The sequence below is a fragment of the Piliocolobus tephrosceles genome, chromosome 3, assembly GCF_002776525.5.
Source record: "Piliocolobus tephrosceles isolate RC106 chromosome 3, ASM277652v3, whole genome shotgun sequence".
Taxonomy (NCBI): Eukaryota; Metazoa; Chordata; class Mammalia; order Primates; family Cercopithecidae; genus Piliocolobus; species Piliocolobus tephrosceles.
Window position 1 is genome coordinate 146,168,213 of NC_045436.1, and position 16,926 is coordinate 146,185,138.

The following is a 16,926-nucleotide window of genomic DNA, read 5'->3' on the forward strand; positions in this document are numbered from 1 at the left end:
ATTGAGACCATCCTGGCCAACGTGGTGAAATCCCATCTCTACTAAAAATACAAAAATTAGCTGGGTGTGGTGGTGTGCGCCTGTAGTCCCAGCTACTCAGGAGACTGAGGCAGGAGAATCGCTTGAACCCAGGAGGCAGCGGTTGCAGTGAGCCAAGATCACGCCACTGCGCTCCGGCCTGGCGAAAGATCGAGACTCTGTCTCAAAAAAAAAAAAAAAGGCTTTACTAGATCTTTATAGGTCCAGAAACTATGTGCAAAATACTCTACTAGGTACTTGTACTCCCCAGTGACTGTGTATGTATCATATCCATGCCCCGAGTCACCCACTTCTTACCTCCCAAACACCGCCAAAAGAGCCTCCATCCGCTCCTACCTGTCCTTAAAAATTCTAAAAAAATTCAAATCCCTGCATTGGAAGAACTGTCTAGAAATTTTATTTTCTCCGTGCACACAGAATTGATAATGATCAGACTAACCAAACTCCTATTATTTCCTACACAGTTACAGTTTCTTAAAATGAAAGTAGTTTATATTTGTGTTTCAACTTTTTTCTGTTGACTCCTTGACCCCATAAAATCCACCCCAAGCAGCATTTACTGGTTTTTTTCTGGCTGGCCCTTCTTGGTCTCTGTCATGGATTTCCTGCCTTCTCACTTTTTTCAGTGCCATTGCTCGCTAAGGTTCTGTTCCTAATCTTTTGTTCAATTCACCTCTTCTAGGTCCATTCAAACCCATGGTTTCAATACCTGCAGTTGTGACTCCAGTCAATAATTTTCTCCCATACCCCAATACAGTTAACCGCTTGACAGACATATCCACTTCAATATTGCATGGGCACTTCAAACCTGAGAGGTCCAGCTTAAATTTCCTTCAGTGACTCTCTATAGCTTTCAAGATCAAGTTCCAACTCTGTGATAAAGCATTCAAGGACCTCTATGACGTGATCCCTTATCTACCTTTGGCCTCCTCTTCTACTTCTCGTCAGGTACGCTTTAATCCACCTGTATCTAGTTATTTGTTTCCCACACAAGGTAGCCCATTTCACAGCTCTGTGCCTTATACATGCTCCGCCTGAAAGTCCCTCTAACCCCAGCCAGGCACAGTGCTCACCCTTATAATCCACTTTGGGAGGCTGAGGCGGGTGGATCAGGAGGTCAGGAGTTCGAGACCAGTCTGGGCAACATGGTAAAGCCCCATCTCTACTAAAAATACAAAAATTAGCCAGTGTGGTGGTGCATACCTGTAATCCCGGCTACTCAGGAGGCTGAGGCAGGAGAATCGCTTGAACCCGGGAGGCAGAGGTTGCAGTGAGCCAAGATCACGCCATTGCACTCCAGCCTGGGCGACAGAGCGAGACTCCATCTCTACCCCGTCACACCCAACCCATATTTCTTGGTTCAATTTACTTTCCTTTAGGAAAGTTTCCCACTATCTCAAAGTATGATTTAGCCACAGCTCCCAGTGCACTCTAGACATCTGTCTATCTTAGCACCTTTGTATTTACTTGTTGAGACTACTAGTCTGCAAGTATCTTGCAGATAAGTGTTTTATTTAGCAAACAAGAGCTCAATAAATACTTGTTAATGCCAGACATGGTGGCTTACGCCTGTAACTCCAGCACTTTGGGAGGCTGAGGCGGGAGGATCACAAGGTCAGGAGTTTGAGACCAGCCTGACCAACATGGCAAAACCCCGTCTCTACTAAATTTGCATAAAAATACAAAAATTAGCTGGGCATAGTGGCGCGTGCTTGTAGTCCCAGCTACTCGGGAGGCTGAGGCAGAAGAATCGCTTGAACCCAAGAGGCAGAGGTGGCAGTGAGTCAAGATCAACACCACTGCACTACAGCCTGGGCGACAGAGCAAGACTCTGTCTCAAAAAAATAAATAAATAAATACTTGTTATAAGCTAGCATAAGCCAAAAGGCCAACTTCTTTAAAATGTTAGACTTAGCATTTTAGTACCTGGAATACACAGGTGCATATTACAGGGCATCTCTTTACCATAAATAAAGTATCAATGAAAATAAATTCATAATCAGAAAGGTGGTTAAGAATTACAGTGGATGAGGCCAGGCACAGTGGTTCATGCATGGTCCCAGCATCTTGGGAGGCTGAGGCAGGAGGATCACTTGAGCTCAGGAGTTCGAGACCAGCCTAGGCAACATAGTGAGACCCTATCTCTCTAAATAAATAAATAAAATTGGCCAGCATGGTGGCTCACACCTGTAATCCCAGCACTTCGGGAGGCCAACGCGGGAGGATCATCTGAGGTCAGGAGTTTGAGACCAACCTGGCCAACATGGTGAAACCCTGTCTCTACTAAAAAGACAAAAAATTAGCTGGGTGTGGTGATGCACGCCTGTAATCCCAGCTACTCGGGAGGCATTGCACTCTAGCCTGGACAACGAGAGCAAAACGCCATCTCAAATAAATTAATTAATTAATTAAAATTAAAAATAAATAAATCAATAAAATTATAAAGAATTAAAGTGGATATTCTTTATGTCCGCTCAGAACTCCATCCCCTCCTCTACTCAAGGTCTGCTCTGCTTTTTGCTAACAGATTCCTTGCCATGTAAGTGAGCATATCACACAACCTACAATGAACTAAGCATAGTATTTCATCCCCTTAAACGCTAGATTTGGTCAAGGTTCTAGTTGATACCCCTGTGCTGCCAGGAACCAGGTTTCCCATCTGAAGAAACGTATTTGCAGTAAAAGGAATGAAGCCAGTATGCACAGAGTATAAGTATGGAAAGGTCCCAACTATGGGAAAGTTCCCACCCTAGCTCTTCATAGCCATCTCTATCCATACAATGTCTATTATATGGTTATATGAACCAATAAAGTTCCCCTACAGGCTACTCCAAGCTGTATTTCTGTCACTTGAACTCCAAAAAGTTCCTAATAAAATAGAGAATCTGAATTGATAAAAATTAGACATCAAAGGATATTTTTCATTCAGGCTATAAAAGAGCCTGGTGTGCCTTCTCTGGCTTAGAAAACTTTCATCTATCAAATATAATGTCCCTTTCCTCTCCCTATTAGATAAACCCCAAAATTACTATTTCATTCTCTTTCAGTACACTCCATGCAAATCACATCATTTTTTTAAGACAGTCCATTTACCGCTATGTGGTGAGATGACAAACAAGCAAGCAATCACAATAAAAGAACATGGAGTGCTAAGGACACAGAGGAGGCCCATGTAACCCCGACTTGAAGTATCCGAGGGTTTTCTCCTATAGCTACCACCTAGGCTGAGACCTGAAAGACAAGCCTGAGTTAACAAAACAAAAGTGAGGGTAAGGAGTAAACTAGGAAAGGTATTCCAGACAGATAGAAGCTTCTGTAGTCAAGCATAGATTTAAGAACTCTGATCCCTTCAGGGAGAAATACAAGGAACTTAATAGGGCTAGCACACTGACAGCCAAGTGTCAGTAAGGATCCAAATCCTGAGATAAGGATCCTGAAAACCAAGTGAAGAAGTTCAGAAGTCACACACACACACACACACACACACACACACACACACACAAAAGAAGTTCAGAAATTACCCTGAAGGCCATGAAAAGTCACAAAAAAAGTTTTAAGCAGAGGAGTTACATGCTCAAATGTGTTAGATTACTCTAGCTACAGTGGGAAAAATGAACTGGAAGACTGAAAGCAGGGATGAGCTGTTAGGAAGCTCCTGCAACAACCCAGGTGAGAGATGATACTAACCATGGAGTAGGAGTGCAGCAGTGAGGATAGGGAAAAGGAACAGATTCAAGAGATACTAAAGAGAGGAGGATCACAAGGTCAGGAGATCTAGACTATCCTGGCTAACACGGTGAAATCCCGTCTCTACTAAAAATACAGAAAATTAACCGGGTGTGGTGGTGGGTACCTGCAGTCCCGGCTACTCAGGAGGGTGAGGCAGGAGAATCGCTTGAACCCGGAAGGCGGAGACTGCAGCAAGCCAAGATCGCACCACTGTACTCCAGCCTGGGTGACAGAGCGAGACTCCATCTCAAAAAAAAAAAAGTAACCAAAAAATAAAGCAGCAAAAACAAAACAAAAAAATAAATAAATAAAGCAGCAAATCAATGAAAATATTTTCAAGAAAAAAACGACACTAATGGCCAGGCCTGGTGGTTCACACCTGTAATCCCAGCACTTTGGGAGGCCAAGGTGGGTGGATCACCCAAAGTCAGGAGTTCCAGAACACCCTGGCCAACATGGCGAAACCCCGTCTCTACCAAACATACAAGAATTAGCCAAGCCTGGTGGCAGGCGCCTGTAATCCCAGCTACTTGGGAGGCTGAGGCAGAAGAATCACTTGAACGTGGTAGGCGGAGGTTGCAGTGAGCCGAGATCATGCCACTGCACTCCAACCTGGGCAACAAGAGCGAAACTCCATCTCAAAAAAAAAAAAAAATACACCAGGCACAGTGGCTCACGCCTGTAATCCCAGCACTTTGGGAGGCCAAGGCAGGCAGATTACCTGAGGTTAGGAGTTCGAGACCAGCCTGGCCAACATGGCCAAACCCCATCTCCACTAAAAATACAAAAATTAGCTGGGCATGGTGGCGCACGTTTGTAATCCTAGTAACTTGGGAGGCTGAGGCAGAAGAATCACTTGAACCCAGGAGGCGGAGGTTGCAGTGAGCTGGGATCATGCCATGGCACTCCAGACTGGACAACAAGAGTGAGACTCCATCTCAAAAATAAATAAATAAAAATACAAAAATTAGCCAAGCGTGGCAGTGGCCACCTGTAATCTCAGCTACTCGGGAGGCTGAGGCAGAAGAATTGCTTGAAAGTGGGAGGCAGAGGTTGCAGTGAGCCGAGACTGTGCCACTGCACTCCAGCCTGGGCAACACAGTGAGACTCCGCCTCAGAAATAATAATAAAGACACTAATAACCATATATCTGGGGCTTGCATAAAGTTTTAAGAAAAACACCCAGCTGAGCATAGTGGCTCACACCTGTAATTCTAGGGCTTTAGGAGGCCGAGGTGGGAGGATCACTTGAGCTCAGAAGTCTGAGACCAGCCTGGGCAATATGGCAACATCCCGTCTCAATTTAAATTTTAAAAAAAGAAGAAGAAAAGAAAAGAAAAGCAGCCAATACATGATCAAAGGATATGGTCACACAATCCACATTTAGAAAAACAGGCCAATCAAAGGAAAATATAAAGAAACAACGATAAGAAAAACAAAAGAAGGATTAAAAAAAAAAAGAAATAGAAAAACAGGCCAGGCATGGTGGCTCAGGCCCATATTCCCAGCAACTTGGGAGGCTGAAGTGAGAAGACCACTTGAGCCCACAAGTTTGAGACCAGCGTAGGCAACACAGCAAGACCCTGTCTCTACAAAAAAATTTTAAAAATGAGCCAGGCATGGCGGTACAGGCCTATACTCCCAGCTACTCGGGAGGCTATTGCAGGAGAATCCCTTGAGCCTAGGAATTCAAGGCTACAGTGAGCTATAATCATGCCATGGCACTCCAGCCTGGGCAACAGAGGGAGACCCTGTCTCAAAAAAAGAAAAAAAAATCTAGCTACTTAGCCACATGCATTTATTAAAGGCTCTTTTAATTTTTAAAGTATGTGTGGCTGGATGCAGTGGCTCACACCTGTAATCCCAGCACTTTGAGAGGGCAAGGCGGGTGGATCACCTGAGGTCAGGAGTTCGAGACCAGCCTGACCAACAAGGTGAAACCCCGTCACTACTAAAAATAAAAATATTAGCCGGGCCTGGTAGTGTGCACCTGTAATCCCAGCTACTTGGGAGGCTGAGGCAGGAGAATTGCTTGAATCCGGGAGGCGGAGGTTGCAGTGAGCCAAGATCGCACCATCGCACTCCAGCCTGGGCAATAGAACGAGACTCCATCTCAAAAAATAAAATAAAGTATGAGAGCTCAGATAGAACTGATTAACCATAATCTAGATGTACAGTTCTAATAAAATAATTTCTGGAGGGCAATGCTGAGATTCAAGCTCTCAGGTAAGAAAGTAAAATACTCCTCCCAAAGCGCAGGCACAGTGGCTCATGCCTGTAATCTCAGCGCCTTGAGAGGTTGAGGCAGGACGACTGCTTGAGCCCAGGAGTTCAACAGCAGCCTGAGCAACATAGTGAGACCCTGTCTCTTTAAAAAAAAGAAAGAAAAAAAAAAAGAATAAAGTTTTGTGTCATAAAGATCTAGGTTTGACTGAAACCTCCCTGATACATACATAACACTCCCACACACTAGTCGGGTAACTTTCAGCAACTTTCTTAATATTTCTCAGTCTCTGTCTCCTCCTCTGTAAGAATAGGGCAAATCTCAGAGTTGTAAGAATTAAATACAATCACATATGTAAAGTGCTTAAAACAGCACCTGGTGTGCATGTGTGTATATATATACGTATGCCACTTCACTACTATGAGGACGAGGGCAATAAGGTTGATAATGATATATGGCTTGATGTATGCTTACTCATTATCAGGCAAGGTAGGTATCAAAAAAGCATTCAATCTAAGACCAGGCAGGGGTGGCTCACGCCTGTAATCCTAGCACTTTGGGAGGCCAAGTAGGCAGATCACTTGAGGCCAGGAGTTACAGACCAGCCTCATCAACATGGCAAAAACCCATCCCTACTAAAAATACAGGAAGTTAGCCAGGTGTGGTGCTGAGCACCTGTAATCCCAGCTACTCAGGAGGCTGAGACGAAATAGCGCCACTGCACTCCAGCCTGGGCAACAGAGGCTCTGTCTCAAAATGCATACATATATACATAAAAAATGCTCAATCTCTTCTTAAATTCCTAACATAAACTACTTCTAAAGGCATTTAATAGACAACTGATTCTTCCCAAGACTTACAATATGATTTTGCATATAAAAAGCTGAAAGGAAAGCGAAGAAGGTAGCTATTTTTCTGAAATTCATTGACTAATAAATGGTTGCTGCTTTGCACATCGAAAGATATGCATAATCATGGCTAATCATGATGAAAAGGGAAGTTTTAAAAGGAAAATAATCAGGGTTTTAAAACAGCTGGGCGGGCGTGGTGGTCACTCCTGTAATCCCAGCACTTTGGAAGGCCGAGGCAGGCGGATTGCTTGAGCTCAGGGGTTTGAGACCAGCCTGGGCAACATGGCGAAACCTCCTCTACAAAAAATACAAAAATTAGCCGGCGTAGCGGCTTGGGCCTCTAGTACCAGCTACTCTAGGGCATGAGGTGGGAGGATGGCTTGAGCCCAGGAGGCAGACTTTGCAGTGAGCTGAGATAGTACCACTGCACTCCAGCCTTGGCGATATGGCCAGAGCTTGTTTCAAAATAATAAATAAAATAAAATAAGATTAAACTATGTAACAGTATTTAGATTCAAATATTTTTTTAAAAAACATGCAACTACAGTGATAATATTTAGCCTCTACTATGTACAAACAAGATACTATGCCTACTTTAATATACTTTAATGAAGGAAAAAATATGCCTCTACCATAACTGAAGCCCACTTTTTTTATGAAGTACAGTACTTCTATCTCCCCTCCAAATCAGCTAAAGTCAACAGGTATACAAACTGGCATTCGTACGTACTGCGTGCTGATTTCTACTGCTTTATTCTTTATTGTTTTACATATTAGTCTTTTTTCATTAACTAAATTGTAGCCTCCTTGCAAAAGAGCAGCCATTTATTTCCTATTCTTCCCACCATGTTCACCATTACAAGCCCCTCACTCCAAACCCCCGTCCTAGCACGGTACTTAAATAATAAAGGTCCTGGCAGCGAAACTCTAAACTGTTTATTCCTGACCTTTAGCAATAAACAATGTTAGAAAGGCAGATGGAACCACGTTTATCAAAACACAGAACGCACGATGTTTACATTTCCTAAAGCGCGTAAGAAGTCTTTTAGTTAAAATTAAAGGATGAGAGTTAAAATGAGTTACAAAAGACAGCTGGTGTTTGAAAGAAAAACACTGGAAGTAATAAAAACGGAGTGAAAAGGCTGATGTTGGGATTTACAGAAAACATTTTTTTAACACAGCTGCAAATCAGTCATTGTTTTCTGAGAGGTAGGTTCATCTCCAGGATTTTCTTCTAGGAGCTCAACCAATCGCCACCTTTACTGAGTTAACCAGTCTCCAGGCAAGCAGCCCTTGCTGATTGGCTCAAAGATGTCGAGTAGAAAAAGCAGCCAATCCTGCCTTCAAGCCAGAACTGTGCCATGGAGACATTACAACCACTGCATGGCGAGAATGTGTACAAACCTGTCCGTACCACAAACATCAGATCCTAGTTACAAAGACTGCCGCCGAAAGGAAGAGCCTTTGAAGCTAACACTGACACTGACCTGTCATCTACATTTTATTACTCTAGCTCTCTTTCGGAGGGAAAAAAAAAAAAAAAAAAAAAACTATTTTAACCAAAAGCGCATGAGGGATAAACTGTGCCCCCGCTAAGATGACTCACTCTATTGAGGATGAATTTCCAAACAGACGGCTCATAGAGGGTTCCGATGAGAGAGGGGCTCTAGAAGGGTCCCAGTGAGGGTCAAAGTTGCAGGTGGGGGCAGGAGAGGCGGGACGACGGCCAAAGACGCACAAATGCCGGGGAGGGGAAAGTCTCCCCGCAGTCTCCAAAATCCGAACGTGTGAGTGGTTTTGTGTTTGGACTTGAAGTGAGTAAATAAACGGCCCGGCTAGGACTACGTGCTCAGGAACGTGGCCTGAAGTTCCCAGAAGGCTCCGCCTGGCAAACACCGAAGGCGCCTGGAGGGGCGCAAGGTCAGGTCCTGGCGGGAACAGATCTGGGAAGAAACCTCGGGGGGTCGAGAGGGGTGTGTCTGGGGCCTGGAGGCCCGCCAGGCACTCAGAGGCCAAGGAAGCGGCCGCGGCCCCCGCCTTCGCCCGGCCTCGGGCCGAGCGCCAGGGCCCGCCTCTCGCCGACGCCTCACTTCCCTTCCGTCCGGGCAGCCGGGCCCGCAGGTCGGATCGGAGGCGGCCCGCGCCGGGCCCCACGTTCAGGGCTTGGGGGTTCACTCCCCGCGCCTCCTGCCGCTGCTTCAGGCCCTCCGCTTCGGCTCGGCGCCCCGGGACCCCTAACCTCCAGGGCCCTCACCTCGGACCCGCCTCCCTGCCTCCCACCCGCCGCCTTTACCTGCTCCTGGAACGGGCAGAGGGCGTCGAAGCCGGGACCGCGTCGTCTAGCGCACAACGCGGCGCCGCAGGTCCACAACCCTTTCCCGCCGGCGCCACTGCGCTCTTCCGCGCCGCGCAGGGATAGCGAGCAGCTGCGGCCGCGGGGGAGACGCGGCGAGCGCGCCTGGCGAGGAGACACTGCCGCTCTCCGTCCGGCCGGGGAAGAGCAGCCGCGCAGAAGCCCGCCGCGAGAGGGCGGGTGGGCGGCCGTGTGGGGAGGGGTCTCGAGGCGCCGGCAATGGCTGCCACGTCGCCCAGGTGGATCGCCGCCCACCGCCCCCCCAAGCCCGCCGGCTGTCCGCCACGACCTCTGCTTCGTCCCCGAGCTCCGCCTCGGCGCGGCGGCCCGGGGGACCTGAGCCCGCGGGCGCTCCCACGTCTCCCGCTCCCTTTAGAGAGCAAGTCCTGCCCGGCCGGTTCGGCGGCTTCCGGCCGCCCACCGCCCCGCCAGGGCTCGCCCAAGAGCCGGCTGTGGTCCCCACTTTACTTGTCAGGGGGTGCTTGGAGGAGCAAGCCCTTCTTCGAGTGTCGGATTCTGCCGGGGGGGAAGGCGGGAGCCGTTTGGCGCTGGGGAACACTGCAACAGGCCCGGAATTTTTGCCAAAATAAGCGGCGCGGTAAACCACAGCTGTTTCTAGCCCTCGGCACTCGCCCGAGCCCCAAAAAATAAAACAAACACGAGGTCGGCCTCGCGGCGCAAGGGGAGAGAGGAAAGCAGAGCTGGGGCGAGCCCTGACGCGCTCGGGGTCCGGGCTGCAAGTTGGGAGGGACGGCGAGGCGAGCGACCGGCCTCGGCATTGCCTGACTGGCGCTGTGGAAGCCAGGGGTCCAGCCGGGCCATGGCCGCTGCGGCGGGCACGGGAACCCGCCTCCTAGCGCGCGGCTCTCCCGCCGGAGGCTTCCGGGCGCGCGGCCTCTGAGCCCCACGAGGAGACAAAGAGGTCGGCGACGGTCACGGGGTGGAGGGAGGCCGCCCGGCCCCATCGGCCCTGCCAGCGTGCAGTATGAGCTCGGGGAATGTAGGCGCCTTAGCCGATGGAACCGCAGCGGCTGGCCTTTGCCCCCAGTTCGAGCTTGAGTTTTCGGGTGCCAAGAAAAAGCAAAGACGTACGCTTCCCTCTTGCAACCGCTGTAGTATGAGTCCGTCTCCAAGCCTGCACCATTTTTTTTTCTCTCAACTCTGCTTTCCCTGGTTTATTTGTTCTGGGTTCTGATATGAAATGTTTAGTGTTTTCAGGGTACGCAGATTTGTCACCTTTGCTTTCTGGTTGTTGTTGGTGGTGGTGGTGGTAGTGGTTGTGGTTTTGCCTGTTTTTTACTTCCTCCGTCCCCTCCCTTTGCAATTACTTTTCATTCCACTTGCAATGGTTTTTTCCAGAATAGGGAAACGAAATAACCTTATGACAAAGTGTCCCTTTGCATCGAAGAGACATTGTTGGTTGTTATGGGAGTTGCTTTAAACAGAGTGTAAATTTGGGGCAAGTGCAAGTGGTTTTTGTCGTTTAGGTCTAACTGGAACACTTATTCACAATGAGAACATTCTAGTGCTTTTTCAAATAACCAGTAATATATAAGGAGAGAACTCAAGATGGTAAATTTTCTGACGAAACCATCCACATAGAAAAACAGGGCAATTTTTTTCCTTTTGTATGAATTTTGTATTTATAAGAGGTCTCGAGTCCCAGTGTTAAATCACAGACTTCATGTTGATCCTTAAAAAAAAAATCACTATACAAAAACTCCTTAATGCTTTTATTAAATTTCAAAAACAAAAAAATTGTAATAACCCAGAATCTCAAGAGATAAATAGCTGTTGCTAAGAACCTAACATTAACTCTAAACAGCCATTATAAGGACTAAAAACTGTAATATATGCCACTTTAGAAATGAAAGAACCCTAGTAATTATAAACTTGAAAGAAGTCGAGGAAATTAATATTTTGTTTTTTAAATATGTTCACCATGATAATAAAAACTGACATTTAAATTATTTTCCTTTGAACATTTGTTAAGGATTCATCACATCTTAAGTCAGAACAATAAGAAATAAACTCTTCTTAACATTAGAAAATATATTTCAAGCCACAAAGAAACACCCAAACTGAATGTTTTTAAAGTTTGCTTACTATGGCAATAAGAAGAACATCAATACCATAAAGTTCTGAAAGTAAGACTAGAATGAAGAACAAAGCAATCTTCACTCAACATTCGCAATACCAGCCTTCGGTTGTGAATATTTATAAAGATTTCCTCCTTTCTTATTGGTTCAAATTCTAAGCCAATGGGAAAAGTACAACACGTAATTTAAAAGGTGAAGCATTAATCAGCATTAGATCAGTACCTGGGATAAAGATTTTGTTTATCATGCTCATTCTCATTGAAGTTCATGTCCCTTTATTTTTTTTTTTTTTTTTTTTCGGAGGTGGGGGTAGCAAGAGTTGCTCTGTTGCCCAGGCTGGAGTGCTGTGGCACAATCTTAGCTCACTTCAACCTACCTCTCCCGGGTTCAAGCGATTCTCGTGCCTCAGCCCCCCGAATAGCTGGAATTGCAGGCGCCCGCCACCACACCTAGCTCATTTTTGTATTTTTAGTGGAGGAGGGGTTTCTCTATGTTGTCCAGGCTGGCCTCTAACTCCTGACCTCAGGTGATCCTCCCACCTCGGCCTCCCAAAGTGCTGGAATTACAGGCGTGGGCCACCACGCCGGGCAGTGTTTCCTTAAATTTCCAAGAAGACATTTAAGAATTAGGGCTTGGCATGGTGGCTCATGCCTGTAATCCCAGCACTTTGGGAGGCGGAGGCAGGTAGATCGGATCACGGGGTCAGGAAATCGAGAACATCCTGGCCAACATGGTGAAACCCCGTTTCTACTAAAAATACGAAAATTAGCTGGGTGTGGTGGCATACATCTGTGGTCTCAGCTACTCGGGAGGCTGAGGCAAGAGAATCGCTTGAACCGAGGAGGCGGAGGTTGCAGTGAGCCGAGATTGCGGCACTGCACTCCAGCCTGGGCAACACAGCAAGACTCCATCTCAAAAAAAAAGAATTATTGACTATCTTGTGGGTGCCACTCCTGCTCACACTCTCTTCAGTCTTCCAGTTGGTTTTACTACAGTTGGTCTTGTTAGAATTATGTGACAATATTGAATTATCTAAAATGCCAGATAAATCTGAGGAATGGTCAAATGTCTACTACTTAATACGTTAAAGTTAATCCTGGCGTTTTAGATTAAAAACTTACCTTTAAGGAACGGCTAAAGTTTATATTTTGGGAAATGTCTTGGATTTTTGTAAAAAAAAACAAAAAACTGCCAAGTCATCAAAAGTAAACCTTTTATATTTACCTAAGTCCAAATTTGGTCTATTTAACAGCTAAATTCTAAACATGATTGTCTACGTTTATGTTTAGAACATAAGTATGATTTCCTTCCAACCAAAAGTATTAATAATCTATGCCACCTTGGTATTCCTATACTTGGATTACGACTTGAAGCATTCTGCTTAATTATTCATGTGTTTATAATCTCCCTTACTAGGTCATCAATGCCTTGAAGTTTCCCATTCAGCCTTGTATTCCTCATTGTCAAACTCCCAGCCTTGTGCAATATAAACACTCCATGAATGTTTATTGAGTGAAAGAATAAGTGAGCATCACTCTATGACAAAACATATGGCAAATCAAGAAAATCTGTGTCAGGATTTTTTCCTCTTCTACATAATGGCTGATACACTGTTTTCATTCCCAACTAAGAATAGTATTGTTGGCCAGGTGCAGTGGCTCACACCTGTAATCCCAGCACTTTGGGAGGCCAAGGCAGGCGAATCCTGAGGTCAGGAGATCGAGACCAGCCTGGCTAACATGCTGAAACCCCGTTTCTACCAAAAATACAAAAATTAGCCAAGTGTGGTGGCTCTTGCCTGTAGTCCCAGCTACTCAGGAGCCTGAGGCAGGAGAATGGCTTGAACCCAGGAGGTGGAGGTTGCAGTGAGTCAAGATTGTGCCATTGCATTCCAGCCTGGGTGACAGAGTGAGACTCCGTCTCAAAAAAAAAAAGAATAGTGTTGTTGCAAGAACTTTACTAAAAGCAAGTAGAACCAACATACACTGGAATTCTTGTACTTTTCCATTTTAAATTTAGTGGAAACCGAATAGTAGATAATATTGCCATTATCTAAAGTAAATAAATATCAATGGGTTTTATCTTTATCTAAGATTGCTTTACCAGCCGGGTGCGGCAGCTCACGCCTGTAATCCCAGCACTTTGGGAGGCCGAGGCGGGCGGATCACAAGGTCAGGAGATCAAGACCATACTGGCTAACACGGTAAAACCCTGTCTCTACTAAAAATACAAAAAATTAGCCGGGCGTGGTGATAGGCGCCTGTAGTCCCAGCTACTCGGAGGCTGAGGCAGGAGAATGGTGTGAACCTGGGAGGCAGAGCTTGCAGTGAGCCGAGATGGTGCCACTGCAGCCTGGGCAACAGAGCAAGACTCCATCTCAAAAAAAAAAAAAAAGATTGCTTTACCACACTCAACTCAGGGTGCGTCAAGCTCTGACTTTGGGAAAATTACTGAAACTCTCAAATACTCAGTTTTCTCATCTCTCAAATGGCATTCATAAAAGCTACATTCTGCTTAATTAAAATAATGTACATAAAAGTAGAGGCTTAATAAATGGTAGTTTTTACAGATATTAGTGGACTTAATCATAAAGAAAATGTAATTTTCTTAATGCAATTATTTATCTATAAAAGGTGCCATCCTGGACAACATAGGGAAACTCCATCTGTACAAAAAATACAAAAATTAGCCCGGTGTGGTGGTATGGACCTACAGTCCCAGCTACTTGGGAGGCTGAGGTGGGAGGATCCCTTGAGCTCAGGAGGCAGAGGTTGCAGTGAGCTGAGATCACGCTACTGCACTCCAGCCTGGACAACAGAGTGAGACCGTGTCTCAAAAACAGAAAGAAAAAAAAAAAGGCAAGCATAAAGGCTGTTAATAATAAGGAAACAAATATCTTAAGGAAGGAATAGGGTACTAAGAAAATCTACCAAAAGAAGATAACTTTTGCAGCCTGGACAACATGGTGAAACTCCATCTCTACAACAAATGCAAAAATTAGCTGGGCATGGTGGGAGGAGTAGTCCCTGCTCCTCAGGAGGCTAAGGTGGGAGGATCACCTGGGTCTGGGAGGTGGAGGCTGCAGTGAGCCAAGATTGTACCACTGCACTCCAGCCTGGACAACAGAGTGAGACACTGTCTCCAAAAAAAAGGGAAAAGAAAAAAAAAAAAGATAACTCCTAAGAATAAAGAACAATGGCATTCCAGTCTGAGTGAAAACTTTATGAAAAATCCTCTCACAAACTTCACAGCTCCTCTTATTTCTACTAGCTTTTCTCAATAGGGATAAATAGTTATGCATTGCTTTTAAACTGAAGGGCTTCTCATTGCATCCTGTGCTTTTTCTTTGAGTAAATTCTCAGAGCTTTTAATATGCCAATGTGCCTATGAACTCTAAGAAAAGGATATAATAGTAAATATTTCCAAACTTACTTGACCGCAAATCCTTTATTCATAAGAGTATCCCAGGACGTGTGATTTTGTATCACATTTTGGAGGAAACACTTGTCTACATATTCAAATTTAAAATCCAAACCCCCTCGCCTCTGCTTCCAAATGCTGCCACTCCTGCAGAAATGACCTCAAATAAGCCTGAAATGTAGGTCTCCTGAGAAATGCTCTTGAGAAATTGACCTTTGTTTTACCCAGTTTCTCTGTACATGAATGGGCAGGCATGAGGCACAGTCTCCAAACTTGACAAGAAAGGGTGGAGATGGGATTGGCAAAGACAGTATTTAAAAAAAAAAAGTCTAGATAATGCCAAGGATAGCTTCCTCATTCCCAGGATAATCCTCCTTCTGTGAGTGTGATAGCAACAACAATTCTGTGTCTTCATGAGAAACTTTACGGGAAGCCATACCTCTTGTCTGTAAGCATGTTGTGGGAGCTCCAGCTTTATGTAACTATGAGTTTTGTTTTCTATTTTTTTTTTTTTTTTTTTTTTGATATGGAGTCTCACTCTGTCGTCCAGGCTGGAGTGCAGTGGCACGATCTCTGCTCACTGCAACCTCCGCCTCCCGGGTTCAAGCGATTCTCCTGCCTCGGCCTCCCAAGTAATTGGGATTACAGGCGCCTGCTACTACACCCAGCTAATTTTTGTATTTTTAGTAGAGACAGGGTTTCACCATGTTAGTCAGGCTGATCTCCAACTCCTGACCTCAGGTCATCCACCGACCTCAGCCTCCCAAAGTGCTGGGATTACAGGCGTGAGCCACCATGCCCAGCCAAGTTTTCATATCACCTGCCAATAAGGAAACTGTACATCCTGTAACTATACCTGCTAACGTCTTTCTGCCAGTTAATTACTCCTATTTGAGACAATCACACACCTCATAATACATCCTTTCCAGGGATGTTGAACCATTGGCTAACTTAGTCATTCACTTTCACTTGTGTTTTACAACCCAAACCAAATGCCCTTTTATCCTGTAAAGTTTTTCTGGATGCCCCAAATAGAACAGTTTCTTTTTTTTTTTTTTTTTTTTTTTTTTTTTTTTTTTTGAGACTCACCCAGGCTGGAGGGCAGTGGCGTGATCTTGGCTCACTGCAACCTCTGCCTCCCAGGTTCAAGCAATTCTGCCTCAGCCTCCCAAGTAGCTGGGATTACAGACATGTGCCACCATACCTGGCTAATTTTTTTTGTATTTTCGTAGAGACAGGGTTTCACCATGTTGGCCAGGCTGGTCTCAAACTCCTGGGCTCAAGTGATCCTCCTGCCTTGGCCTCCCAAAGAGAATGATTTCTTCTATGCCCACAGCAACGTCTGTATACTTCTCTTAATTGCAATGATGATTATTTGTTGGTCTGTATCTTTGCTAAAACTGTGAACTCTCTTCCCCTAGACAAAATATGTATCCATAGTAACTAGAAAACATTCCTTACACATTGAAATGTACTGAATTCCTTTTAGGGTACCTTCCTAGCTTACAATTTCCTAGTCAGTTGTACCCTCTTCCCCCAATTCTACAGGACCAGACTCCAGGGTTTTGAAAAATCACTCACTTCTTTCACCACATTTAACCAAGAGTGGGTGTTTTAATCCAATTAGTCTCTTCCTGGGAAATTTTAGAATTGGGACAAAGACCATTAGTAAAATCAAAATACAAACAATAAACAAGAAAAAAATGCAATTCACATCAGAGACAAAGGGCTGATTTCTAATATACAAACATGTAGAAATCAATAAGGAAAAGACTAACAACCCAATAGTAAAAAATGGACACATTATAAAAAAGACTGCACACAGAAAAAGAAATACAGATTACTCTTAAGCATATTTTTAAATTACATATGTGCAGCATTGTTTGTAATATAGCAAAAGATGGGGGAAAACCTAAATGCCCACCTACAGGGAACTGGTTAAATGTAGTATGTTACACGAAAACAGCAGAATGCCACAATATAAAAGAATGATGGCACTCACTAAATGTTCGTACTGCACCATCTCCAAGATATATTGCTCAGTGAAAAATGTGTGTATGGTATGCTGTCATTAGTGTAAAAAAATGGAGAGAGGAGAAAAAGATAGATAAATATAGATAGGTAGGTAGGTAGATAGATAATAGATATGATGATGGATGGATGGGATGGATGGATGGATGGATGGATGGATGGATGGATGGATGGATGGAT

At 44.9% G+C, this 16,926-nt stretch overlaps 1 protein-coding gene across 8 annotated transcripts in view; it reads right to left on the minus strand.

Annotated features, from left to right (window-relative positions):
• The window catches only part of N4BP2 (NEDD4 binding protein 2), a 104,332-nt gene extending 94,991 nt beyond the window's left edge, over positions 1–9,341 (minus strand). For 4 of the 8 annotated variants that reach the window (XM_023224594.2, XM_023224595.2, XM_023224593.2 and 1 more), the window contains exon 1: positions 9,137–9,341. The gene's annotated coding sequence lies outside the window, so the exon portion shown is untranslated. Of the gene's footprint in view, positions 1–8,449; positions 8,612–9,136 lie in introns of those variants that run through there. The other 4 variants (XM_023224588.3, XM_023224596.3, XM_023224597.2 and 1 more) reach the window with 3 other exon arrangements.
• Positions 9,342–16,926: the final 7,585 nt, after the last annotated feature.